This window comes from Lygodium microphyllum, chromosome 24 (genome assembly GCF_053477565.2).
Source record: "Lygodium microphyllum isolate KBCC chromosome 24, Lygodium_microphyllum_v1.1.10, whole genome shotgun sequence".
NCBI classification, from domain to species: domain Eukaryota; kingdom Viridiplantae; phylum Streptophyta; class Polypodiopsida; order Schizaeales; family Lygodiaceae; genus Lygodium; species Lygodium microphyllum.
This window is the reverse complement of record NC_141158.1, coordinates 1,846,378-1,872,918: the sequence shown is the minus strand read 5'-3', so window position 1 is coordinate 1,872,918 and position 26,541 is coordinate 1,846,378. Positions and strand designations below refer to the sequence as shown.

General features: G+C 47.0%; 1 protein-coding gene across 1 annotated transcript in view; it reads right to left on the bottom strand.

The window, feature by feature from the left end:
• The window catches only part of LOC148014793 (vacuolar protein sorting-associated protein 26A-like), a 155,193-nt gene that overhangs the window by 12,347 nt on the left and 116,305 nt on the right, over positions 1–26,541 (bottom strand). The window lies entirely within an intron of this gene.

Sequence of the window (26,541 nt, the reverse complement as noted above, 5' to 3'; positions counted from 1 at the left end):
GGGAAAAGCCCCAAATTTCCAGGCTCAAATTTGCACAAATCTGAAAACTGTGCTTCCACGCGCGAACCCCCCTTAGTAAGGGGGCTGCTTGCAGGAAATTTTAAAAAATGAAGGAAAAATGCCTGAAAAAAGTGACGAATCTGTTGCCGTTGACTAGCCGCCTGCTGTCGTGACCTGGAAATTGCCGCCTAATGCCACGGAAGCTGTCGCCAGCCTGTCGCCTGCTGTCGCCTAATCAAACACGACCTGTCCTGCTGCCGCCTGATGAAAATCGACCTATCCTTCTGCCGCCTAATCAAAAACGACCTGTCCCTGCCTGCCAGGTCAAAAACGACCTGTCGCCTGACTGAATCTACTGTTGCCTATTAAAAACGACCTGTTGATTTCGCGTGAGCGAACACTAGAGATGTCTCGCCCGGACTCCGAGGAGCGCGAGCACCTTAGCCGAAGCTCTGATACCAGTTGTTGGAGAGCGCGGGTAGCAGAAGCGTGAAGATTTGCAGCAGGGGAAATGTGCAGGTGAGTGAGAGTGAAAGTGTACCAACAATGTATTGGTACACAAAGAATAAAATGTATTTATACTTAGGGCCCGTAAGGGTGCATTCACATGTACAACATAACAATACACGTGTAAAATACACGGAGGTGAATAAAGGACCTTTACATCCCAACACAAGGTTTTGTCTCATAGGTTGATTTTGGCCTTAGAAGACGTTAATATATCTACCATCCTTTGTGCATACACCTCACATACAAAGAGGAAGAAGCACTCTCCTTTACCAAAGCCTGGAGAGTTGGGAAGGACCCACAAAAAGCACACACTCATCTTGAGGTTTCAAGATGAAATGGAAAGGATGGCCTTCATGAGAAAGGTAGCCATACTATGCAGACTTCCAAGGAATCCTATCTACCTTGACGATGATCTTACTAAGATGCAGGTGGAACATAGGCGCGCAAAGATGCCCAAAATAATCCAAGCTAGGAAGGACGGCAAGAAGACACTGTATAGAGATGGCCAAATCATCATTGATGGTGTTGAATAGGAATATGCCGGCTATAAAAAAGACACTTCAGAGATATGGATGACAGTATGGAATTGTCACAGCTCATTATGGACACACACATGGAGGATGGAGAAGGTGATGGAGGCTCATGAGCTGATTTTGATCATAGAGAGACACTAGAGTCCCAAGAGGGGACTACCCAGAGTACAAGGATATGTGTGGGAGACCACATACAGAAGCACATGAAACATCAAGGCACCACTCGAGGATCAAGAGTGGCACTACTGATCAAGCAAGAGCTACAGGATAGACTCCACATCATGGCATGAGATCCCAACTCGCGATACATATGGATCAGAGTGGAGATCCTCCCCACTAGATGCAATATATTGCCCTCTGTTACTTTCCTCCATGGAGGTTGAGATATGCTACTAGGGAGCCCCAATAGCAAGAGGGAGAGGGGGATGGAGGAGTAGTATGCCCCAGACTTCTTAGATAAGATTGTATGCTATTCCAGACACAGAGAGGTCTCTTGGTAAGAGATTTTAATGCCAAGACACAAAGTAGACAATGTGACACATGATTTTCAGGATCCAAGGAGGCTACAAGGGATGGAAATAGAGGAGGTAGGCACATGCAAGATATCCACTAATAATGGAGGAGATAGTACTTGTTGCGGCTAGTACCTACTAGAGCTAGGGTTTGCAACACCATCTATTGATTTACAATGGGATGAAGAAATGGCTTGGATCCGGAGCATTGACTTGCTTCCAGCCCACTAGCTCCAGCACAATAGACTATGTACTAGGCTCCATCAAGACAATGGTACTAGTTAAATTCTTCATCATCCCCACCTGTCCGATCGAAGCAAATCATACCTACCTATCCCTTACCCTATCCTCCTCACCACACCCACATATTCCAACCACTACCCATATCCCAACCACCACACTCAATTTCAGACATGAGCTAGCTGACATATATAGCCATCATATATATAATGCCTTCATATAGTTTTTGCATAATGTCCCTCTAGGGGCACTCATCTCCTAGCTCACCTCTATCCTCCACTTGGTTACTCTCCAAAGCTTTCCACACTCCACACGCACTAACAGATCCACCTGATCAGGCACCATGCCTCAAAAACAAATGGTAAGATTATGAGTACAGAGACCTATATAGACATGTCTAGGTTCAGAAAGGATTAGGGACCATTATAAGAGAGAGAAGCATGTAGGCAGATGAAGACCTTAACTCATCATAAACGACGGGCATATGAGGTATAATATTAGGATCTATACCATTTATTCATGAGCAGAGATGCAGTCACAACATGGCGCGGACTATGGGAGCCATGTCGCTCCACACCCATCAATGACCCAAAGACATGGCACTCCTGTGTAGAGGGACTATATGGTGTACCACACCAACCACACATTTCCCACCCACCAAAGCCCCACCCTACCACATCCACCTTCTTCACACATGATATAGTGAGGAGATAGATCAAGCATCTACAGCATGGATGATCCATGGATTGTATAGGTATACATGGTGAGCACTTCATTAATGTAGTGGACATTTTGGCTCCACTCCTTGCTTTTATGTTCAATAGGGCTCTAGCAAAGGGCTTCCCAGATGAGTGGATGAAACCGGCCTTCCTTCTTGGAAAGGGTGGTAATTCCTTCATTAAGCACTTAATTACAGCAAATAGCGAACATAACTTAAAATGCACAAATTACCTTAATAATCTTTGACATTGGACATCCTGTTGGCCCCAAAATTGGTACCCCTTTCGGTATTTCTTTAACTTGATTGCTAATGGAATGAGTACAAGCTGAGATTTACAATCTCCTTTGCTGTTCCAAAAGCCTCTTTGCTATAGCAACAATCAGCAATCAATTTGGGCCAATTGGCCCTTGATTTTTCACCTAGGACTTGCACGAATGAAACCACCAACTCATAAAGTGTTGCCCCAAATTACAACAAATGGGCTGGTATTTGAATTCCCTAACAATTACACAAATTTCACGTGCTGAATTCAGTATACAATGCTTTTACCGATTGGCATGGGTCCCAAGGTGGCTTTCAAACCCTAACTTCTGCAAAAATTTAGGGTTTGCAGTAGAGATCTCTCTACTGTCCACCAAATTTAGCTGAGATCTACTCAAAATGGCTAAGAATGCTGAGATCTCCTGAGAATGGGTTGGAGAAGGTGAGAGAAAGCCAAGATGAGAGAGAAATCTGATTTTCTTCCCAAGAAAACCCTAAATTTTGCCTGCTGCCTGCTCCTATTTGCATTTAATGCCATCACCTGCTAGGCACCTCCAAAATGTTGTCACCTGATTAGCAATGTTGTTGCAATGTTGTTGCCAGCCCCTGGAAGATCACTCCATATTGTCCCCTGCTTGTTGAGGCCCCCAAATGATTGTCTTCTTCAGCAAACTGCTATTCTTTGGTCAGAAAATGGACCAATAGCTCTCTCTCTCTCTCTCTCTCCCCCGCCCCCCCCCCCCCCCAAAGCTATAAACTAATTGAATGGCTAAGACCTAGTCCCCCAAATACGTTTTCTCGGTTTGCATGGGCATTTTTGCCAAGTGGCAGCCTTGTAAACCCATTTTTCAACATTATCCACCCACTTAATTAATTTTCAAAATTAAATAATCATGAAAATTACTTTCAGCCCTTCTGACCTTGACCAAAATTCAATGTTCCCATCCATAATTAAATTGGCTAGGCTATTTGCAACCTGGAGTGGTTTCCAACCTCTGTTGATAATTAAATTGGCTAGGCCATTTGCAACCTGGAGTCGTCTCCAACCTCGATTGATCCTTAAATTGGTATTAATCAATTAATTAATGCTAGTCCCTCATGTCACCACTGACACTTATTAGTCAAACCACTCCCTAGGGTCCAATCTGATACCAACTGACCAATAGAATCCAATTGGCATAACTTATCACAACTTTTGCCTTTTGACGTCCACTGTGTCCTCGGGATCCTTGGCCTGTTACCATGAAATATATGCCATGTGTATCACATGTACTTAAACAACCTTGCACATTTGTTTAATAATTGAATCAAATATTATCAGTAAAATTGAAGTATCTCAACCCCCCTTGAGATCCTTACAATTGTCCTCAATTGCATTGCATTGTGCCAAAGGAAAAGTATACTGCACTAGAATTTCCATAAGGCATCATAGTCACAACATTGCACACTGTTGTCCAACCATGCTACATGCCTCAAACTTGTTGAAAATTTCCGACCAGCATATACATAACACAAAGCTAAAAATTAGTCCATAACTGTTACTAGAAACTTATTCGATGCATCCATAACTCATGTTTCTTAACTATTCTAACTATTAACCATAGAAAAGCATCAATTTAGCATAAACCATGGCTAAAACTATCAATGGCATTTACTAATATGCTGTTGTCCATGGAACCAACTATAAACCATTGAGAACTCAACATAGGTTGATCATAAACTGATCACTTGCTGATTTGAGAATTGATCACAAGTTGCTGCAAATGCAACCCCAAACTGATCACAAACTCATTGCAATTAATGCAAAAACTAAAGCAAAATTGATCCCAAAAGTGACCATAAACGGTTCTCAAATTGATAAAAATTTGAGCTGAAACTGATCAGAATTTTTGTCTCAAAATAGAGGCAAAATTCATGCCAAACTAATCATAGGTTAATGCAAAAGTATAGTTTCAATACGCGAGTAAAACTCATACTCATCTACATACATCTTACAGTGGCTAGTACACTAAGTAGTGTGACCTCATGGCAAGCATACTATTAGCATAGTACCTTGGATGCATACTAAATACATCCAAGATCCACTACATACGAGAGCTGTCCACAACTGACGCAGTGGAAGTGCTACCTTCCCCTTGAGCATCAAGCAATACTGCGAACCCTTGCTTTCCTAAACCTGACTGAGCCTGAACTACAGTTGGCTCTAACTGAAAGGCATCTAGGTAAAGCTGCAACAACTGAGGATGGTTTGCCAAGTCATCTTCTTTCATCCATTTAGTATCCATTGGTAAATAATTCTGAAATTTCACCAAGTATCTCCTGGAAACTTCACCTTTGACCTTTCTTTCCTTATGTACCAAAATCTGCTCGGGTACCAAAATCTCATCCAACTCCTCAACCTCAGGCTGAATTTCAGTAGACATACCCCCAGCACATCACCATGAAAAGGCCATAACAAACTAACATGAAAGGCTTTGTGTATCCGCCAATGTGGAGGTAATTTCAGCCGATATGCCGCATCGCTAATCTTCTTCAACATCTAGAAGAGCTCATAATATCTTATACTTAACTTCAGATACAATCTTTCTCTTCCTTTCATCTTTTTCAGCCTTGCCTTTTCAAAACATATAAATACATAATCATTCTCTGCAAATTGCAAGGCACGTCTATGATGATCAATTGCCCTCTTTTTCTTTTCCTGTGATCCTTGAAGTGCATATTGTATCTTTGCATAGGCTGCATCTAAGTTTTCCACATAACAATTAGTCTCAAAGATCTTATCCTTAGTTTGCAAGATAGGTGGTACCTTCTTGCCACCCTCAAGCATCTCAAATGGAGCTTTGCTAGTGGAACTATGCACTGTGTTGTAAGCAAACTCAACCAAGGGCAAAATATTGCTCCCACTGTGTCTTGTAGTTTGAAACATAGCACCTCAAAATATCTAACACAGTGGAATTTGCTTTCTCAGACGGACCATCTGTTTGTGGATGGAAGGATGATGAGAATGATGAGAATTTCAACATGGTATCCCTATTCTCAAACAATCCCTTCCAAAATAAATTGGTCATCCGAGGGTCTTGATCACTAACGATCAACTTTGGTATACCATGATACTTAAAGATGTGTTGCAAATACAATTGTGCCATATGATCAACCTTTATTTTCTTCCTCACCGGAATGAAATGGGCTTATTTGCTAAACCTGCAAATGATAGTCCATATTCCATCATTCCCTATAGGTGTCCTAGGAAGCTCAAAAATAAAGTTCATTGCAATGTTCTGCTACGGCCTATCTGGAATAGGCAAGGGCTACAATAAACCCAACATCTTTTGCATATCATGCTTTATGTTCTGACACATGATACATGTCCTCACAAACTATTCTACATCATGCCTCAAAGCTGGCCAATGAAAAAAATGCTCCATTGCCTTGATAGTGGCATCAGTATCTCTATGTCCTTGCATACGGAGGAGCATGAATTTTAGTGATAACTCGGCGCCTTAACTGCTTTGCAACACACAGTCGTCCATACATCATTAGAAATCAACCTCTTAGCATAAAGTGTTCATGCCTCTAGCCATTGCAAAGCCGATTATAAACATTAGCAAAGTTTGAATCAACAACATATCGTTCTTTCATGGCATCCAAGTTAGTGTGATAAGCCATACGGATGGCTGAAATTTATGGCTTACGTGGCAATGCATCAGCCACAATATTCTTTTTATCATCAATATGTACAATCTAAAAATGAAAACATAGAGAGAAAATTTTCCCATCTCATATCCTTCTCTGACAACTTTGTTTGCGTCAAAAAGTACCTTAAAGTTTGATGGTCTATCTGCACTGTAAAATTAGTCCCCAACAAATAGTATTTCCACATAGATAGTGCATGAATCACAACCAAGAGCTCTTTCTCATAGACGTGTAAATTATTTTCTACACCGTGGAGAATTTGGCTCTCATAAGCCACAACTCGGTCGTCCTGCATAAGAACAACCCCAATACTATTACCACATGCATCACATTGAACTATGAATGACTTTATTAGATTGGGCAATACAAGCACAGGATTTGAAAACATCTTTTCCTTAATTTTTCAAATGCTGAAATTTCCACTGTTGTCCATCTAAATGGCACATTCTTCTTCTGCAAAGCATGCAATGGAGATGCAACTTCAACAAATCCGTGTACATACTTCCTATAGTAAGAACATAAACCCAAGAAGCTGTGGATCTCATGCCCATGCGAATACCATCCGAATACCATCCGCAGATATAGTATGTCCCAAAAAGTGGATTTCATGCGAAAAGAATTCACTTTTCTTGTCATTGATAACCATCCTATGCTCATGCAGTTCATTGAACACAATGTCCAAGTATCTTTTATGCTCTATCTCATTCTTTGAATAGACAATTATGTCATCAAAGAAAGTGCCCACAAATCCTCTATGTGCTCTGAAGATGCGATCCATCATCTGATTAAAAGTGACAAGAGCATTTGTAAGTCCAGAAGGCATAACAAGAAACTCATACAATCCAAAAGATATCCTAAAAACTATCTTAGAAACATCTTCATGTCTAATGTGTAACTAATGATACCCACTTTTCAAATCTATATGGCTGTCCCCTGTAATCTATCCATAATATCATCAATCCAAGGAATTAGAAAGCGATTTTTATCGTGATTTTGTTCAAAGCATGATAATCAATGCGCATATGCCATGGACCATCCTTTTTCTACACCAAAAGCATTGGAGAACAAATAGAAGATAAGTTGGGTTGAATAAACTCTTTTTCTAATAGCTCATTCACCTGACTCATAATCTTTTCTTGCTGGGTTGCACTAACTCTGTAGGATGGCTTATTAGGTGAGCTACTTCCAGGGATAAGATCGATGCCATGATCTTCTGCCCTTTTAGGCGGTAGCTGCCCTCGACGTGATTGAGAGAAGCAATCAGCATACATTTTCAGAAATGACATGCGATCCTTCCCTAACTTAGATATGTTTCCAACATTCTCAATATTATCTTTATTCTTAGTAAAAACCAAGTATGTTTAAAGATGATTTTTCAGGGTTGACGGTGCTCTACCTTGCATCAAAAGAGTAGACCACCACTGCAATGCATTCCCTTTCAAGAAACTAGTTGCCTTTCAAATCTTCGGGACTCGATGAAGTTCCCCTTTGAATATGCTGTATCAAACTGTTGAATGAAAGCCAAAGCTTTCAATCTATCTTGTGTACTGCTGAAGGACTCAAACTTCACTACTTATCCACCCTCATCATAGTCATTTGCTACCCCTTTAGGTGTTAAGTTGTCATACACTAGTTGCTACAAAAAGGGTGCATTCACTGAATTTATATAAAAACCAACACCAAATGGAGCATTTGCATGAGTATCACTCATTCCTTGAGCCCCATAAGCATTCAGGGCTGCAGATGCATTACCAAACATGCTACTTTATGCCCCAAGCATCAAGCCAATGCTGCCATACATAGGGTTTTGCATATTTCCAACCATACCAGAATACATTGGGCCTTGCACACCATGTGTTGGCTGTTGCATACCATAGGGATTTGTGCCATACATTTCCTATGCGGTCCCTGTCCAACCATAGCATGAAAAATCGTGTTTCCACCAAAGTATCCTGGCTGCACCTTCATAGCATGCATGCCCCCGACTGTCCAAAATCCATTGGATTGGCACTTCCATGATGACCTTGCATTTCCACTTCTTGTCCCATAGGTACCAACTGTTTTGCTTCATTAGCATCTTTGGAAGCTTCAAATGAAGGCTTTAGCATTACCTTCTGTGCACCTTGCTGTCTCGAAGGTGTAGAAGATGTCTTCTTCTTTTTGCCCTTGTTGTCCTTCTTCAGAGCATTCAAAAATCAGGTAAATTGAGGATCCTTTGCCAATTCAGTGAAGAGATTTGCTACTGTCCTCATCTGATTCTTAAACTGGTCATCAAATTCCTCTTTACTTTGCCGGTGATCAACCTCCTTATGCCCTAAAGGCCTTGCATCTTGCCCAATAACAACATTTTCAGCTTGTTGTCCATGGTTTAAGCCTTGTCCAAGATCAAGCATTGCATTTCCTTCATTCCTATGTGAATATTCATATTGAGATGCATCATTACTACTTGATTGCATCTCACTGTATAAAGACATTTCGCTGTAATTTCTTAGCTGAAAACAAAAATCAGCACTAGCATAAAGCTTTGGCTTGCAACCAAGTGCTTTGGGCCCATTAAATCAAGGGATTGAGTGGTGTCCCAACAATGGAACCATGACACTAGCCTTTCTTCTTGGAAAGGGTAGTAATTCCCTGATTAAGCACTTAATTACAACAATCATTTCATCGTGCACGAGGGGGGGTGTTTGGCCCTTGATAGAGAGCAGCACGATGAGGAGATAGCTATCCTTTCATGAAGGAGGATTCGGGTGGTTGGCCTTCAGGGGAAGACATGGCGACTGGATCCCTATGTCTTTTGGGAGGAGCTTAGGGAATGGCGCCTTTGGAGTTGGATTCGGAAGAGTGGCTATAGCCGGCCATTGCAGTTGCCAAGAAGCCACTAAGGTTCCTGGAGTACAAAGCTAGGATTCGCAGACACGTACTCATGTAGGAGGACATGGATTGGGTGTCATCGCGTAGCAGATACTGGGCGGAGCACAGCATCACGGAGGCTTTCTAACGGACCTTTTGGCACCACCTATGGGATAGCTAGAGGCCGAGGAGGGTATCGTATTTCTTATGGCTGGTGGTACATGGAGGCCTGGCGGTGGGAAGTTGGTTAGTCCAAATGCAGAAGGAGGGTGGCTTTCTCTCACCTTCTCCAATCCATTCTCAGGAGATCTCAACATTTCTCAACCATTTTGAGCAGATCTCAACCAAATTTGGTGGACAACAGAGAGATCTCTGTTGTAAACCCTAAATTTGTGCAAAAATTGGTGTTTGACAGTCACCTTGGGACCCGTGTCAATTGGTGAAAGCATTGTATACTGAATTCAGCATCTCAAATTTGTGTAATTGTCAGGGAATTCAAGCGCCAATCCATTCATTGTAATTTGGGGGAGCACTTAGCCAATTGGAGATTCTATTCGTGCAAGTCCTGGGTAAAAAATCAAGGGGCAATTGGCTTGAATTGATTGCCGATTGTTGCTACAGCAAAGCGGCTTTTGGAACAGCAAAGGAGATTGTAAATCTCAACTTGTACTCATTCCATTAGCAATCAAGTTAAAGAAATACCAAAAGAGGTGCCAATTTTGGGGACAACAAGGTGTCCAATGTCCAAGATTATTAAGGTAATATGTGCATTTGCTAATTGTTGTAATTCTTTTTTTTTGCAAATAAAGTGTGGCTAATTATATTACTTCAGAAAAAACCCTGAATACAAGGAAGTGCTCATGCTCAATAGACTAGCTGGAGCTAATGCAGAGTCACAGATATATCAAGTGTACAAGCCTCTCAAGGTGGTCTAGAGGGGATGAGGGCAAGAAGCCATGGAGGGGGGATGTATCGCCATCTGGGGCTGCCTGATTGCATCACAAAAAATAGGTCTTGGCCGCTCCAAGTGCACATGAAATGACATCGGAGCTCTGACGAGACTCACCCTGTACCTAGTCCACGCCGCGGAGGGAGTGGATGATGGAGGTCCAAAGCTCTGCTACAGTTGTCTGTACTGAAAGTCTCTCTCCGCCAAAAACCTCTTGATACCGCACCTTCCAAATATGCCGTCTAGTAAGACTCCCTATTATCTCCCATACCTCAAAGTGGTTTGCTGTGGGCTCCAGTACCTAGCGAATGGGTAGAGCCTCCAAACCGACCACTGCGCACGATCCTGCCTCAATAATGAATATCGTGTCCTGCATCCCAGCCTCATACAGAAGGTGACAGCCCTAGCTAACTGCCTGCTAGCAAAAAGCTCCCCATGAGATACATCCAAGGCTGGGTGCTATACGGCAGAGGATGCGGCATGCTCCTCTCCACACAAGCTGCAACACCTCACACAATCAAAGGCAATGCTTTGGAGTTTCCAGAGGCTGTTGTGTGCAGCGTTTGAATGATGATGTAAAAAATGCAAATGTTCATGAAGATGTAGTAATTACAGGGGTAAAGAAAAATGTAAGATTCTCCAAGATCAAGATGGAGAATATACCTATGCCTAAACATAGTGATTTGTTGCAGCAGGGTATTAGTTTGTCTAATGACACGAAAGTGGTTTCAAATGTTTATATCCCTCAAAATCTTGAGGAAGCTTGTTCTTTTATGACAAGTTTACATCAATTTATGACTGAAATGCATGCTAGTGGTGCACTGAATTTGGATGTAGTGCAATCTTTGCAAGAGAAATTGGCTTACATAAAGACTAAAAGGGAACAAATGCATATTGAAATGGAAAAGATGAGGGAATTGCATGTTAATGAGGTGGGTGCTTTACGGCGGCAGATTGATGGCTATGTTGATATGTTGGCTAAATGTAAATTGTCTTCAGTTGCTTTCAAAGAATGGACATCTAACATGTAGGATAAATTCAATGGTGAACTTGATTTGTTGGCTAAGGAAAATGCTAAGATTAAGGTTGATAGAGTATTTTTGGATGCTCCTTTGCAACCTCTTCTAAAGGTTGAAAAGCAACTCTTGAATGACATGGAGGTTGATCTAGATGGGTCTGTTTTTATGCAGCAAGATTTGGCTTCAATGAGAGCTACATTGACTACTTTGATGCATGACCAGTGGGTGGGTATTGCTAATAGGATATCACAGGTTATATCTCAGCCATATGCAGTTTTACAGCAGTCATTTGTGTCTAAAAATATGGAAGCATTTATTCATGAAAAGAATGATCTTAAGGAGAAAATTGATGAGATGTAGGTTGAGTATCATAGACTTGTGACAATGGTTACTGCTTTGCAGAGTGTTAAGCAGATTGATCATGCTGAAAATCGGTCTTCTAATGTTGATATTATCAAGGCTGATATTAATGATGCATTGCATGATATTCATAACCAGGTGCAAATCAGAGAGCTTACAGCAAATAAGATTCATGGTATGGATGTTTTACCTCTTGGATCACATGAGCAGCATGACCAAGAGCAGTCAATTACAGACTGCCATGATGATCATGAGCCTCCTAGCTCATGAGTTACTTTGATGTACCACTGTCAGATCTATTTCTTTTGTTTGTCCATCATACTTATTTCATACTTGATATGTATGCCTCTATATGATGCCTTTATGTTTTGTTTTGATTATCTCTTGGGGGGATTATGCAACCATTCAGAAGGCTATAAGTATCTTACTAGAGAGGCTCTACTTATGGTTTTTCTTTGTGGCTTACTTCATGGTGCAAGGCTATGGATAAGGCATAATTTTTCTCATTAGATATTTCAGGTTTTGGATAAGGCATTTTGACTTTATGATTTATGCAAGGGTTCGTGTCATGGTTGTGCTAGCCATCCACCGGGCTATGCTAGGTGTTAGCCATGGTCATGGTCTCACACTTTATGGATCATGTATTATACCCTTAGCATGGTTGGACCTTAGTTATGTTAGTCTTACGTGTGAGGCAGTCTTTATTTGTCTTATGAAGTTTAGTGCCTCATGAAGTGCAGTTTTTAGGCAGTTAAAAAACGTGACATGAAGAGGGATTTCTGTGTGTCATTTTCATGGATCTGATCATCTGTGATGTCTATACTTGATGTATGATGGATTCATATGATTATATAAGGAGGATCTGACAGTTGGTGCCATCACCTACTGTGTCTTTATCTTATTTGCAGCATATTCTCTGTGTTCTACTTCTTATTCTCTCATTTGTAGTACTGAAGTTAGTGTTTCTATATCTCTATGTGGTTAGTTCTGAGTTTTTATGAGTTTTGGTTATAAGATTTGGGATTTACCCCATGAAGCATTCTCTATCCTGTTATGTATTCTGCATAGATAGGGCAGCAACTTCACTCGCCAATGATCTGAAAAGCTCTGCCCGTCGCGCCGTATTTGCTATCCCGCCCCCCCCCCCCCCTCGCCTGATCCCTTGCGCCAACCCGCCTGCCCCCTCCCATCAGCCAACGATCGCCTACTCCCTCCCATCCGCTAGCCCGCGGCCTGTCCCCTCCTGTCTGCCCCGCCTGATCCTACCCGCCCGCCTGCTCCTGCCCGTCGCCATCACCTGCTCCCCCTCGCCCGCCCACCTGCGCCTAGCCGTCGCCAGCCCGCCCATCGCCTGCTCCTACCTTGCAGTGCCTGCCCCACCTGTTCCTGGCTGCCGCCAACCCGCCCGTCGCCTACTGCAGGGTGCCCCCACCCGAGTGTGGACTATCTCTATCAAAATCCCCCCCCCCCCGGTCTGTCCGCCCATCTGAGTGCTTCCTCCCGTTTTTCCCGCCCGCCTGGATTCTTTTCCTCCGCTTGGCCACTCCCCCCTCCCCCTCCCCCCCGGGCCTATCCGCCCAAGCGAGACAGAGCCCCCCCCACGCCTGGCCGCCTTGGAAGAGACTATCCCCCCCACCCTGATAGCCCGCTGTTCCCCCTCCCCCTCAGCGCGCTACCTCGGTCCGCAACCCTGAATCCATCCGCAATGTGTCAAAACAGAAGCGGTCTCCCCCGTCGCCATTGATCCCCCACCCTCTAAGTTGCTCCCTCGATCTGCAACAACTTCCCCCCCTCACGTAGCACCGCGACATGATTGGTAGTCCTCGCAGAAGGGACGCGCAATGGAAACCTTTGGTCAGACGACGCCGGCGCATTGAGCGAGTGCCCCCCAATCAAACACCTTACGCATCGTCCTCTCTGAGGAGCAGCTCTTAGCTGTCCGAGCTAAGGAGCTAGAGCTAAAGGAAACAGCGATTTATGGTCAGGTAGTAGGATATTCCCCATCCAGGGCCCAGCTTTGAGACTAGCTTCACTCCACGCTGTGCATCGGCACAACGCAGATCGTGAAGGCGGTCCTAATGGGCCAAGGGATGTTCATGGTCCAGCTCAGTTCGGCGTACGCAGCTCGCGAGTTACTCGCCAATTCACCATACGTGTCCACAAAGGAGGTCATATACATGGTCCCTTGGTACAGCGGCTTTACTATGGAAGCCTTTGCACTCCACAACAGGTTTCTCCAACACCCGGTCACCCTTCTTTTCCCCAGCCTGGCGATAGAGTATCGCCAATTGGTGGAAGACTTTGATCGGCTCTTCGGCACTATCCTTTCCGTATCCTTCGCGGATGCAGTGACAGCGGCACGAGTCCCAAAGGTACAAGTGGCAATGAAAGAGATCAAGAATATCCCAAAGTGTCTAGAGATCGAGACGGGCGGGCACTCCTTTAGGCAGCAGGTCATTGTGACGGGGCAGCTAGGCAGTGCCTGCACTGCCACAACTTTGGGTATCATGTAGCAGGTTGCACGCGTTTCGGAGCCATGTGGCTCTGCCGACAGAGCCCGTAGGTGGAGGTTGATGGCTTTACAAGGGTCCAGAGACGACAGAGAGGGAGACGGCCGGGGGGGGAGGGGGTGTGTGGAGGGGCGCCATCATCTCAGACCCAACCTCGGCAGCATGGAGTAGAAGAGTGTGTGACACCCCCTCGACAGAGCACTCCACAGAATCCCCCCCCCTGCCCCCCCACCCGGCAGGACCGGAGCCCCCCACATCCACCACCCGCGCCACAGACTACCTCTCCTGAGTCCCCACAGCCCCCACACCCACTGCCCTCCATGTCCCATGCCCCCTCCCCCCCCCCACTGCCCCTCGCCCACAGCCCCCGACTTCCAAGACCACCAGCGCCCCCCCCCCCCCCCACACCCGCCATGTACTTATGTCCATTCCACCATCCCTCGATCATCCTCCGCCCCACCACCTCCCGTACTGAGCATCCCCCCTGATCCGCACCTGGTTCAAGCGATCCCCCCCAGACCCACCCCTTCTCCTCCCACAGGAGGTTATGAGCCACACACGCCTACATCCTCTTCGCACCAACAGTCCTCCCCCTCCCATAACAGCCACCAACTCATCCACCCCTGCTGCCCGTCACACGTTCCCGAGACAGGCACACATGTTGCCACAAGAGTTCTTCCGCAATGGCCCATGGTCCTATTTGAGAGTTGCGGAGCGTGGAGAGTTCCCACTACCTCTAGAGGTGGGAATCTTCGTGGTTCGTAAGTCGAGGGGCAAGGTCCATCTTCTAGCACCACCGGATGGACCAAACTACGCTTTTTTTCTTCAGTTCTCTCACTCAGGGAAGTGGACGACGACACAGATAGAGGAAGAGTTAAAGAGTCAGGTGGCAAACCACACCTCCCAATGGATGGGAGAAGAAGGACTAGCAGTGTTTGCATAGCAGTAGCCTGGGTGCATGATGGACATTAACTAGTGGGCTGGTGCCGAGATTCCTCACCTGAGCATTATCTTTCGAGCCCCTCCACAGTGAAGGGCTCCGAGGGATGTGATCGAGTGGTCCCTGGCACAAGCGGCCCGTTTCTACCAGTGCACACAGTCTCAACGCATGGCTGATAGATGCATTGATAGTACCACCTAGAACTTCTATCACCCCTATGGTCCCACCATGGGGGAATGGAGCTCGCCGTCCAGACCGGTGGCAAAGCGCACCTGCATGTCTCATAGCTCCTTCTCGTCACATTAGCAGCCTCCACACCGAACAGATGCCTGTTCGGGCGGTCACAGGTTTCCCTATGAGCTTACACCTTGCATCCTGGAATGTGAATAGCCTCCACTACAATGGGGCACGTGGTTCCAGGAAATTAATTGTTTGACAGGAGCTGCAGCTTGCCCTTACTGGACGAATCGACATCTTACTTCTACAGGAGCACAAGCTCACCCTCACCCAAGCCTAGCGGGTAGGGAAGGTACTCCCAAGCAGCTCGCACACTTACTGGGAGCACGCCATAAATGCCCACGGTAGGAGTGGAGGCGTGTGCACCTCTATTGGTCCGAGTCTTACCGCTTGTGTTCGAGACCAAGGGATGATAGTGGCATGAAGGGTGCTATGGATCATACTGGATATTGGGGACTCGTGCCTTGGAGTCCTTAATATCTATGCCCCTATGGAGGTTAGGACACGCAGCAGGTTCTGGGTGGAGATCGCGGAAGGACTCCCAGACGTGGACTCCTGGATTGTTGGAGGAGACTTCAACAACCTAGAGGCTTTGGAGGACTAGTAGGGCAGAGGGAGAAACTACCAGGGCATGGCCGGGGAGGAGCAGGAGGCATGGAAAGTGTTTCTACTGGCAGTAGGAGCACGCGATGCCTCAGGCGGCTAGGTGGAGTCCTGCTGGAGCGGTTGGACATGTTTTATGTGGGAGAGTGGGGAGGCTCTCGGGGAGGCCAGATTGGGCAGTTGGTGGGCACCACGTTGTCTGATCATTGCCCGGTTCTCCTGACACTAGATCCCCCACCATCTTCCCTAGATATACAATCTCGTCAGATCCCCAACTCCATCTACAGGAGGGAGGAGATGACGAGACAGATAGAGCAGGTTTGGACCAGGGAGTGGGGCAGGAGGGGCCAGATCGCAGAGGAGGTTGCAGAGGCCCTAGCTGAGTCGAGCAAAATCTACCAAGAGGTAGCCATACATGCCAGGCACTAGAGCTAGGAGGAGGAGAGAGCACTCCGGCGGGACCTTGCAACCACGCAGAGATTATTATAGGTGGCACCAGGGGATCCCACTCTCCACGCACAGGAGATGCGTGCACGAGCAACCATTGCTGGCCTAGAGGACAGGCGCTCTGAATTCTCTTTCCGCACCTCAGCAACTTTCTGGGCGCGGAAGGGAGACACGATGTGCAGGGAGTTTTTTCAGCTGCACTAACCTCACACCTCAGGAGAGCAGATACGCAGCCTTCGAGATCAGTATGGGAGAACCCGTTCTAGCCCAGACGGGGTGATGGAGATTGCAACCGACTACTATAGTCGCCTCTTCCAGCAAGAGACGGCCTCACCTAGAGGACAACGATGTAGACAACAGGTTTGGGATAACATCCCATCCCTCGTCACAGAGGAGATGGGACGTTGCCCCCTTCACAAAGAAGGAACTAGAGGAGGCTTTCCATACACAGGACAGGCAGAAATGCCCGGGAGAGGATGGCCTCTCTAAGGCTTTCTTCACTATCTTCTCGGAAGTGGTGAAAGACCCCCTACTATTGGCCTTTCCAGAGATTTTCACTTCAGGACAGATGCCAGGGAGTCTATCAGCACGCCTTATCAGTCTTATTCCCAAAAGGGGAGACCGGTTGGAGCTTTCCCAGTGGAGACCGATCACCTTACTGTCAGTGGCCTATAAGGCACTGGCAAAGATGATTGGTAGGCGACTATGCCCCTTGCTTCTAGACATCATCCATGACACACAAACAGGCTTTGTCCAGGATAGGAGCACCCTGGACAATGTATTCACCTTCTTTGAGGCGATAGAGTGGGCCCAGTACAGTGGGCAGAGACTGGCCGTACTACTCTTGGAATTTGAGAAAGCCTATGACAGGGTGGACTGGGATTTCCTAGAGGGCACCATGGTGAGGTTGGGTTTCCCCCAGGCTTGGATTTCTGGGGTCTCCGCACTTTACAGATTGGCCACCAGCAGGGTTCTCATAGGAGGGAGGCGAGGGGAGGAGTTTCGGCTGGAGAGATCGGTCCAACAAGGCTGCCCCCTGGCCCTGTACCTGTTCCTTCTCTTTCCAGAAGCGATGTCTCACTTCCTTAGGTCACATGTGAGTGGTTTACGTGGCCTCCGACTTCCAATAAGAGAGGAGACCGAGTTGTTAGACTCAGAGTATGCAGATGATACAACGCTCTACATAGAGGACGACGAGTTGATGCTGGAGAGAGTAAGGTTGGCTCTTGAGGTGTTCTGTTTTGCAGCAGGAGCGAAAATCAAATGGCGAAAGTCGGTTGGTTTCCTCACAGACCCGAACTCTAGCATGAAGTGGGATGTCCACTTGGGATTTAGATGGGTGAGCAGAGGACAGACTGTCCGGTACCTAGGGTTCCAGGTGGGACTCAAGATCACTCCCGCCCAACAATTTCTTCTAGTCCTCGATTCTATTCGGAGGAAGCTGACCTACTGGAGCACGCCTTGCCTCTCACTAGCCAGCCGAGCCCTGGTAATTAACTAGGTCCTCCTAGCGATGGCCTAGCACATCGCCTCGTGTTGGTGCTTCTTCTCCTCCTGCGTAATGCAGCTTTGCCGCCTAGTGCGGAATTTCCTTTGGTCCGGTCAGACGGCTCCAGGGATTCTAGGGCCAAGGTGGCGTGGGCGACCACTATACGACATCGGTTAGAGGGAGGGCTTGGGATCATAGACCCAGAGTATCAGAGTATGGCCCACCTGGGCAAGCAAGTTGTCCGCGGCCTCACACCGGGAGGGCAGACCTGGAAGGTCCTATTGCAAGAGGGTCTTCAGGACTGTAGACCGAGGCTTAGCGGTGAGTGGAGGCCATCCCTGAGACGGATCTTCACGTCGGCCCAGATCACCCTTCCTACGCAGATTGCTCCGTGTGTAGCAGGGTCTCCGTAAGGCCCTTATCCAGAGCCCCCCAGGTTGCCAGGAGGAGATAGACCGTCAACCGGTGATTTGGAAACCCCAGGTCGAGGACCAGGAAGGGGCACAGATTGGCCAACGCCCCCACATCCAGTGGGCTGGTTGGGAGGCTGGCCCGGCTTGTGCTATCAGGACATGGCAGGAAGTGTACAAGATAGCAGACGAGGAGGTGCTGAAGCAAGCATCAGGCTGCCAGCCAGGAGTGGAGCTAAGGAGAAGGGAGATAGACACAACGATACCTCAAGAGTGGCTTGCTCCCCCCAACCCGAGAGCCGATAGAACCTGGGGAGGTATGGGCCGCTAGGTTTTCACCAATAGGCATCCCCCTACAGGTGGCAGGAAGAGTGCATGGCGCTCCACCTGGGACCTTTTTCACTGTGCAAGAGGAGGTGCGTCTGGCTCTTAACAGAGGGCAGCAGGATGAGGGGATATCTGTCCTTTCATGGAAGAGGATCTAGGTGGTTGGCCTTCAGGGGAAGACATGACAGCTGTACCCTTTGGTGTTTTGGCAGGAGCTCGAGGAGTGGCGCCTCTGGATCTGGGAAGGAAGGCCACTTGAGGAGCTGGAGTGGGATCCGAGAGAGTGGCTTTGGCCGGCCACTGTGGTCGCCAAGAAGTCACCGAGGTTCCTGGAGTACACCGCCAAGATTGGCAAACACGTACTGATGTAGGAGAACATGGATTGGGCGCCGTCACGTAGCAAGCATTGGGTGGAGCACAACATCACGGAGCCGTTCATACGGACCTTCTGGTGCCGCCTATGGGACAGCTGGAGGCCGAGGAGGGTATCATACTTTTTATGGCTGGTGGCATATGAAGGCTTGGCGGTGGGAAGCTGGCTTGCCCAGATGCAGAAGGAGGGAGTTTGTAAGTGCTGCACACAGCAGTCGATGGAAAACCCAAAGCACTGCCTTTGGTCGTGTGAGGCGGCACAACTCGTGTGGAGAGGAGTATGCCACATCTTACATCGCATAGCACCCAGCCTTGGATGTATCTCTTGGGGTGCTTTCTGCTGGTAGCCGGTCAGCCAGGGCCGTCACCTTCTGTATGAGGCCAGGATATAGGACACGATATTCATGATCGAGCCAGGGTGGTGCGTAGTGGTGGGTTTAGAGGTTCTACCCATCCGCCAAGTACTGGAGCCCACAGCAGACCGCTCTAAGATATGGGAAATCATAGGGAGTCTTATTAGTTGGCATATCTGGAAGGCGCGGTGTCAGGTGGCTTTTGGTGGAGAGAGACTTTCAGTACAAGCGACCTTAGCGGAGCTTTGGACCTCCATCATCCACTCCCTTTGAGGCTGATGGGATCAGGTGCAGGGCAAGTCTAGGGCTCATGAGGAGCTCCGAGGTCATTTCATGCGCACTTGGGGCGGCCAGGACCTGTTCTTCATGATGCAAGCAGGCAGCCCGAGATGGTGATATATCCCCCCTCCATGGCTTCTTGCCCCTATCCCCCCCAGACCGCCTTGAGCGGCTTGTATATATGATGTATCTATGACTTTCACCAGCTCCAACTTGGTCTATTGAGCATGAACACTTCTTTGTATTTAGGTTTTTTTCTGAAGTAATATAATTAGCCACACTTTATTTGCAAAAAAAAAAAGATAGGGCAATAACAATGTCCAATGGTGGGAGTTGGACTTCTTTGTGCCCCTCTCCACATAGATGGAATGCAAATTGAAGGCCTCGTGCTTCTCAAGAGTCATGCTACCGATGTTGGATGGAAAGGATCGAGAATGAGAGAGAGAGAGAGAGAGAGAGAGAGAGAGAGAGAGAGAGAGAGAGAGAGTATTAACGTCTCTAAAAGGCCAATGTGGCCTATGAGACCAAAACAGTACATACAATGATGATGGTGTGTTTCTCATCTAGAACGAGAAGAAAGATGAAAAACATGCCTATGAGACTGAAAAGGAAATGAAATGAAATGAAATAGTGTCCCATAAAAGGGAAACATGTCAGTGATCTGAAAGTGAGAGTAGAGAAAGGAAAACTCTCCATCAATGATATGTCTGTTCTCTAAGGAAGTGTATCTCTGCATAGCTAAGGCGTCTTGGCATCTGTCTCCTGTGGCGCTCAATGATGGCTTTAATTTGTCTGTGGTGTGGATGTCTAGGCCTTCGTCCAGGTGGACGTGGGCGCCTAGACCGGCTAAGTGCCACTGCTCTATCCAAAGGGACACCTACAGAAGATGAGGTCCAATGATGATGAATTCCTGTAGGCTGTGTGGCAGTAGTAGTGGTATCTGCCATACTCTGTCGTGTATCCATGAAAAAGTCAGTGACTGCTCTCTGTCTATGTGAGCCGAGCTGTGGGGGCCTCCTACTCCGTAGAATTGTTGCTCTGCGCCTCTGGAGCTCCAAGAGGAAAAATCCCAAGCATCTCTAATCCTCATACTGCATGATCCGTCTCAGGGGTCCAAAACCCTCTCGAAACAGACAGTGGTATCTACCTCGTATGTCGTCATATACAGTGCATCGGCAGATGTAGTGTTCCACTATCTCTGGCTCTCTGTCGCATAGTGGGCATATGCGTTCTTCTGTCTGTATATCCTCCCATCTGCCTGTCTCAATCCTCAGGTGGTGGGATGAGGTGCGGATCTGACCAATAGCTGTGCGTAGTCCATGAGGCAGCTGTGTGTCCATGTAATTGGGTCGGGTGATGAAACCATCCTCAGATACCTGGAGGAAGTGGGTCTGGTAGTGTGCCATCCTCGTGCCATGGGGCGAGGGGGGTCGGATCCAGGTCTTCTCCGTATCTAACTTCAGTATGTCTGCTCTGATCACATGGTTTAGCTCTGATCGGCTTAGGTCAAGTGTAGGGCAATCCAGGCTATAGTCAAAGGGGGGTAGTCTGTCAATCTGCAGACCATGTAGACGCATCCATGTGCTCATCTGAGCATACCAACAGTGTCTGTCACTGTCTGCTGCTAGTTGTCTAGAAGAGGCCAGGGCTAGCCGTGGGTATCTATCTTGGGGGAGCTCCCATAGTCTATGTATGAAAGTCACTGCCTGAACCAAGGCCTCAGCCACCATGGGTGATGCCCCCAACTCAGCTCTGATAATCTCATGTGGGGTCGAGCTCTTTGCTCGTATCATGCGTGAGATCATCATGACCAGTGGTCTTTCCATATGCTCCCATCCATCATAGTATTCCTTCTCTGGTCCATCCTGGTCTCCCAAAGGCTGCCTCCTCGTGTGAAACAGACTCAGACCCCAAATAGCTGCCCCATATAGGAGTGTGGGTGTAACCAAGGTGTCAAAAAGCCACAGTTTGGTGCGCGGCTCATGAAATTGTATGTGAGCACATTGCCTCTCCAATGCCCCTAAGGCTGCATATGCTTTTGCCAAACGAGCCTCTGATGTCTCTCGCCAAGAGAACTGTGGTCCCTTCAATGTGACCCCCAAATAAACATACTGCCTAACCATCTCCACTGGCTCTCCGTCAAAAGTAAACTGGTGCTCAGCTCTTGTCACCCAAGCAGCTGAAGTGTTAAATACCATAACTTTAGTTTTCCCAAGGTTCACCTTAAGATCTCTATCTCTGCAAAAAGCTGATAATGCATCCAAGTGTCTATTTAGTCCCTCAGGTGAGTCAGATATAAGTACAATATCATCGGCATAAAGCAGTAATGGTATCAGCACTCCAGCTAGGTTGGCTCCGGCCCCACCTGTCCTATCCACATATTCTGAAATTTCATCTATATACAGCCTAAAAAGTGTCGGTGAAAGTGGACAGCCTTGTTTCACCCCAATGGTGCTATTGACTGTATCTGAGATGCCCTCAGGTGTTCGTACTCTGCCTGTCACTGTCTCATATAGGGCATAGATACTCCACTGTATCTCTACGGGCACATCAATGTTTTGCATTCTTTTCATGAGTCTAGCACGTGGCACTGTGTCAAAGGCCTTGCGAAAGTCCACAAAACAACAATAGATCTTTTTCTTGAATGCCTTGCCTTCTTCAATGATTGCCCTCAACGTAAAGATATGGTCTAGAGTTGTATGTCCCCTCCTGAAGCCAGCCTGGCCTTTTGACCTCAGGCCATGCATCTCGGCCCATTCACTCAACGCTTGTTCCACGATAGAGCCATATATCTTGGCTAGCATGTGTCCAATCATGATAGTTCGGTAGTTACTAGGTAGCGCGGGGTCTCCACTCTTAAAGAGCGGCACAATAATATGGTCTGACCAACAGGTTGGAAATCCCTCACAGACTGCCCTATTAAAGATGTGAGCCAGCGTTGGTGCCAGAATATCACAGGCATGCGTGAAGTGTTCAGCCACTAAACCCTCATGGTCTTGGGCTCTTCCATTTTTCAGCTTCCATATGGCATTCCTCACTTTTTTTTCTGTGAAAAATCTGCAATTTGCTGGTCTTGAGGTTGAGGGGAGTGGCATAGGCTCTTGGCCAGGGATATCATAGAGTGTGCAAGCATATCAATGCCAATCATCCGGTCTAGTAATCTGTAGGGGTGGCTGGCTCTCATGCATCTTTTTCCACGCTCTCTTGCTGTCCTGCCCCAAGAACATGGAATACATTTATGTTTCTAGTCTGCTCAGGTATTCCTGCTTCTTTTTGCATACCAACCGTCTGAAGAGTGTTCGAGCATGCTTATGGGTGCATATACCAAGTGCCAGCTCTCGCTGAAAGCGTGCTCGTGTCTCTCTGCACTCATCATCATACCAGCCATTCTGTGGAGCATTACCTCGTGGAGGTTTATCTGACGGTGTAGTGTGTGGGAAAGCGTATGCTGCTGAAGTGTGTATTATCTCGGCCAACTGTCCTGTAAACTCATCCAGAGAGGCCTGTGTGTCTAGCTCCCTCAATGCATCTCGCACAGTAATGCTGTATATGTGTGAGGTCGCTTCCACAAAATCATAGCGTGGTAATTTTGGTATATTTGACTGTGCTTCATGTATATGCCCATATTGCATTGTGAAAGCTAGAATAGCATGGTCTGCTACTAATCCAATTGGTCTGTCCGAGATTTCAAAACTTTTTATGTCAGGTAGCAAGTTGGGTGATCCAATCAAATAGTCCACTGTGCTTGACCCCTTCTTGTTATTCCAACATGTGAAGCCATTAGATCTTGGCCACTGTGGTAGCCCGTTAAGGATGGCCAAACCATGTGCACTTCCTAGTGCCAGTAGGTGTGTTCCATATTCTGTTACCTCTCTATCTTGGGCTGATCTAACTAATCCCACTTCATCTAATGCAATATCTCTGAACATCTCATCACTAGTGTCAAAGAAAGCAGATTGGTTGTTTCCTGTGTGTGCATTAAAGTCTCCTACTAGTAGAACATCCCCAATTCTCATGTATCCCATTATGTCCTCATATAGTGGTGTAACGGGGATGCCTCTTTAGGGGCAAACTTAGAGTATGCAGGGGGAAAATAGCATATGGCAACATACATGTCGCGAGTTCTGCTTGTACGTAACCTGATCCACATGTATCTTGCCTCCACATCTCTATGTACCACTTGGACTGTATCTCGGAGCTCTTCTCTAAATAGAATTGCCACACCTCCTGATCCCCTCGTCCCTCCAGGCCGTCTCGGCTGAGGGCGATATACACTTTCCCATCTATATCCATATACATCGGGTAAATGGCTGTCTTTACATTGATGTGTCTCAGTATATATAGCAATGTCTATACCTTTGAAAGTATCCTCAAAATAACCTACATCTGTCTTAAGGGAGCCATTGCAATTCCACAGTGTGAACTTCAGGGTCTCATAGGCCGCGCACCGTCATGCCGTCCTTTTCTCTGTGATGATGACTCTTCCATCTCTGTATACAGCCCATTTACCTGCTTTCCGTGCCTCTAGAACACGTGGCATATTTTCCCTCCTGTGGGCTAACTGGGCTGGGGTGAGGTCTTCATCTAGGTAGATCTTTTCTCCTTTGAGAGCGATCCTCTTAGAGAGGAAGGCTCTCTTCTTTTCCAGGTCTCCAAACTTCAAGATGAGAACTTTTGTTTTTGTGTCAGCCTTCCCGACTCGCCAAGCCCCAACGATGGGTACATTTGTAGCTCCAATTTTGGTGGCAAGAGCTGTAGCATCTTCAATTGGGGAGTTTTTCTCGTCTAGTCCAACCACTCTTACGTGGAGTGCGCGTACCCGCCTTTTTGCCTCTTCTTCCAAGGTGGCATTCATGACTTCCACTTTGTTGCCATGCATTCCTTTGTTCTTTTTTGCCACATCTATCCATTCTGCATTTTCTTTGACGGTATTCTCAACATTCTCCATTTTCTTTTGGGTGCCTTCCACCACACTTGCATAGGTGTGCATGTCCTTTTTCAAAACATCCATTTCTTTTTGTAGTTCCGGTGTTGTTTGTGGTTCCTTTTGTGTGTCCAGTTTCTTTTTGCATTCGTCTAATTCTTCTTGTAGATTAGAGATCAATGAGTCTTTCTCCGCCATGCGTGCATCCAAAGTTTGTTGCATCTCCTTTTTTAGTTCTTCCATCATTTCAGCTCGAACCTGCTCTTGTATGTCCTTTTCCATTTCCTTCCTCATGGTACGTATTTCAGCACGGAGTATGGTCAACATCTCCTCATATAGTGTTTCATTAATTTTGCGGGATGTCTTCCCATATCTACTCGACCCTGGAGAGACATTCCAATCTCGGGTTTTACGCCCATAGGTTTTGTATCTCGTGTTCTTTGGCGGTGTATGAAACATTGTCTCCATGGCTGGTTTTGTGATTCCTTCATTGTTAGTTTCTTCCATCGTAATTATAGTATGCGCTATAGCATAAAACTGTTTACAATCTGGGTAGAGTAGTAAACCAGTGACATAAACTGTCACTCTAGCATGAACTAGAGACAGTATATCATAGACTGTCAATGTGACTGCATCATAAGATATGACTGTAACATGAAATGTTAATGTGCGTTAGTCTGAGATCCCGTAGGTTTCCAGTCCACACAGCATGCAAGGTTCACATCAGTCTGAGTATATCTGCAATCTCAGTGTATTCACAGCGTCTGCATTCATATCAGTCTAAGAGAGTGTCTGCAATCTGGGAGAGTGTATGCATACGTCACTGCTGCCACGATACATTCACAGTGTCTGCATTCATGTCAGTTTGCATTCATGTCAGTCTGAGAGAGTGTCTGCAATCTGAGAGAGTGTCTACATTCGTCACTGCTGCCACAGTACATTCACAGTGCCTGCATTTGTGTCAGTCTGAGAGAGTGTCTGCAATCTGAGAGTGTCTGCATTCGTCACTGCTGCCACAGTACATTCACCCAGGACACAGCAGACAAGCCAGCATTCATGTCATTCTAAGTACATTCGTGTCCTGCAGAATAGTGGCTGTCTCCCTGTGCAGAGACGTGACCTTGCAGAGCAGCTCCCTGGTGGCGGCACTCACGACAGTCCCGCCCGTCAGACGCTCGTCCACGCCCATCAGACGCCCGTCAGACGCTCGCTGTCAGCATTCGTCAACGCCCGTCAGCATTCGCCCGTCAGCACGCCCGTCAGACACTCGCCCGTCAGATGCTCGCTCGTCAGACACATTCGCCCGTCAGACACGCTCGCCCGTCAGACCAGCATCCCGTCATGCACGCTCGCCCGTCAGACCAGCACGCTCGCCCGTCAGACACATTTGCCCGTCAGACACGCTCGCCCGTCAGACCATCAAACTTTGCACTACTTCTTGACTCACATGAAGTTATCTGAGAGAGAGAGCGAGAGAGAGAGAGAGATGCTTGAGTCTTGACTCTTGAAAGTTGAAAGAGAGCGAGAGGGTTAGGGTAAAGTTGAAAGAGCAAGAGTGACGAAGAGGGGATGGGAGAGGCTCTCCCCTCCCCTCACACGAGGGGATGGGATGAAGAGGGGATGGGAGAGCCTTGAGCTGTGATAGGGTGCAGGACAAAGGAGAGCCTCTCACCAATCACAAATCACCACCGAGATTCAAGATCCAAGAGAGCAAGATGAGAATGGCAAATGCTTCCTGAATTGGTGTGGAAGCATGGAGAAGAGGAGCACCTTTTGTAGATGAGAGAAGGGTCAAACAGTCAAAGAGGGGTCAAACAATCAAAAAGGGCTGCCAGCTAGATAAAATCCAATGGGGGACTGGGGGAGGAGTGCATAGTTGGAAAAGGGGGTGGACTGAAGTATCCAAGACTTTCTAGCCTCCCTAAAGTGCCATGCAGGACAACATGGACCCAAAAACCTGCAGGTGGGAACACGTAGGAACATGTAGAAACGTGCTGCATGC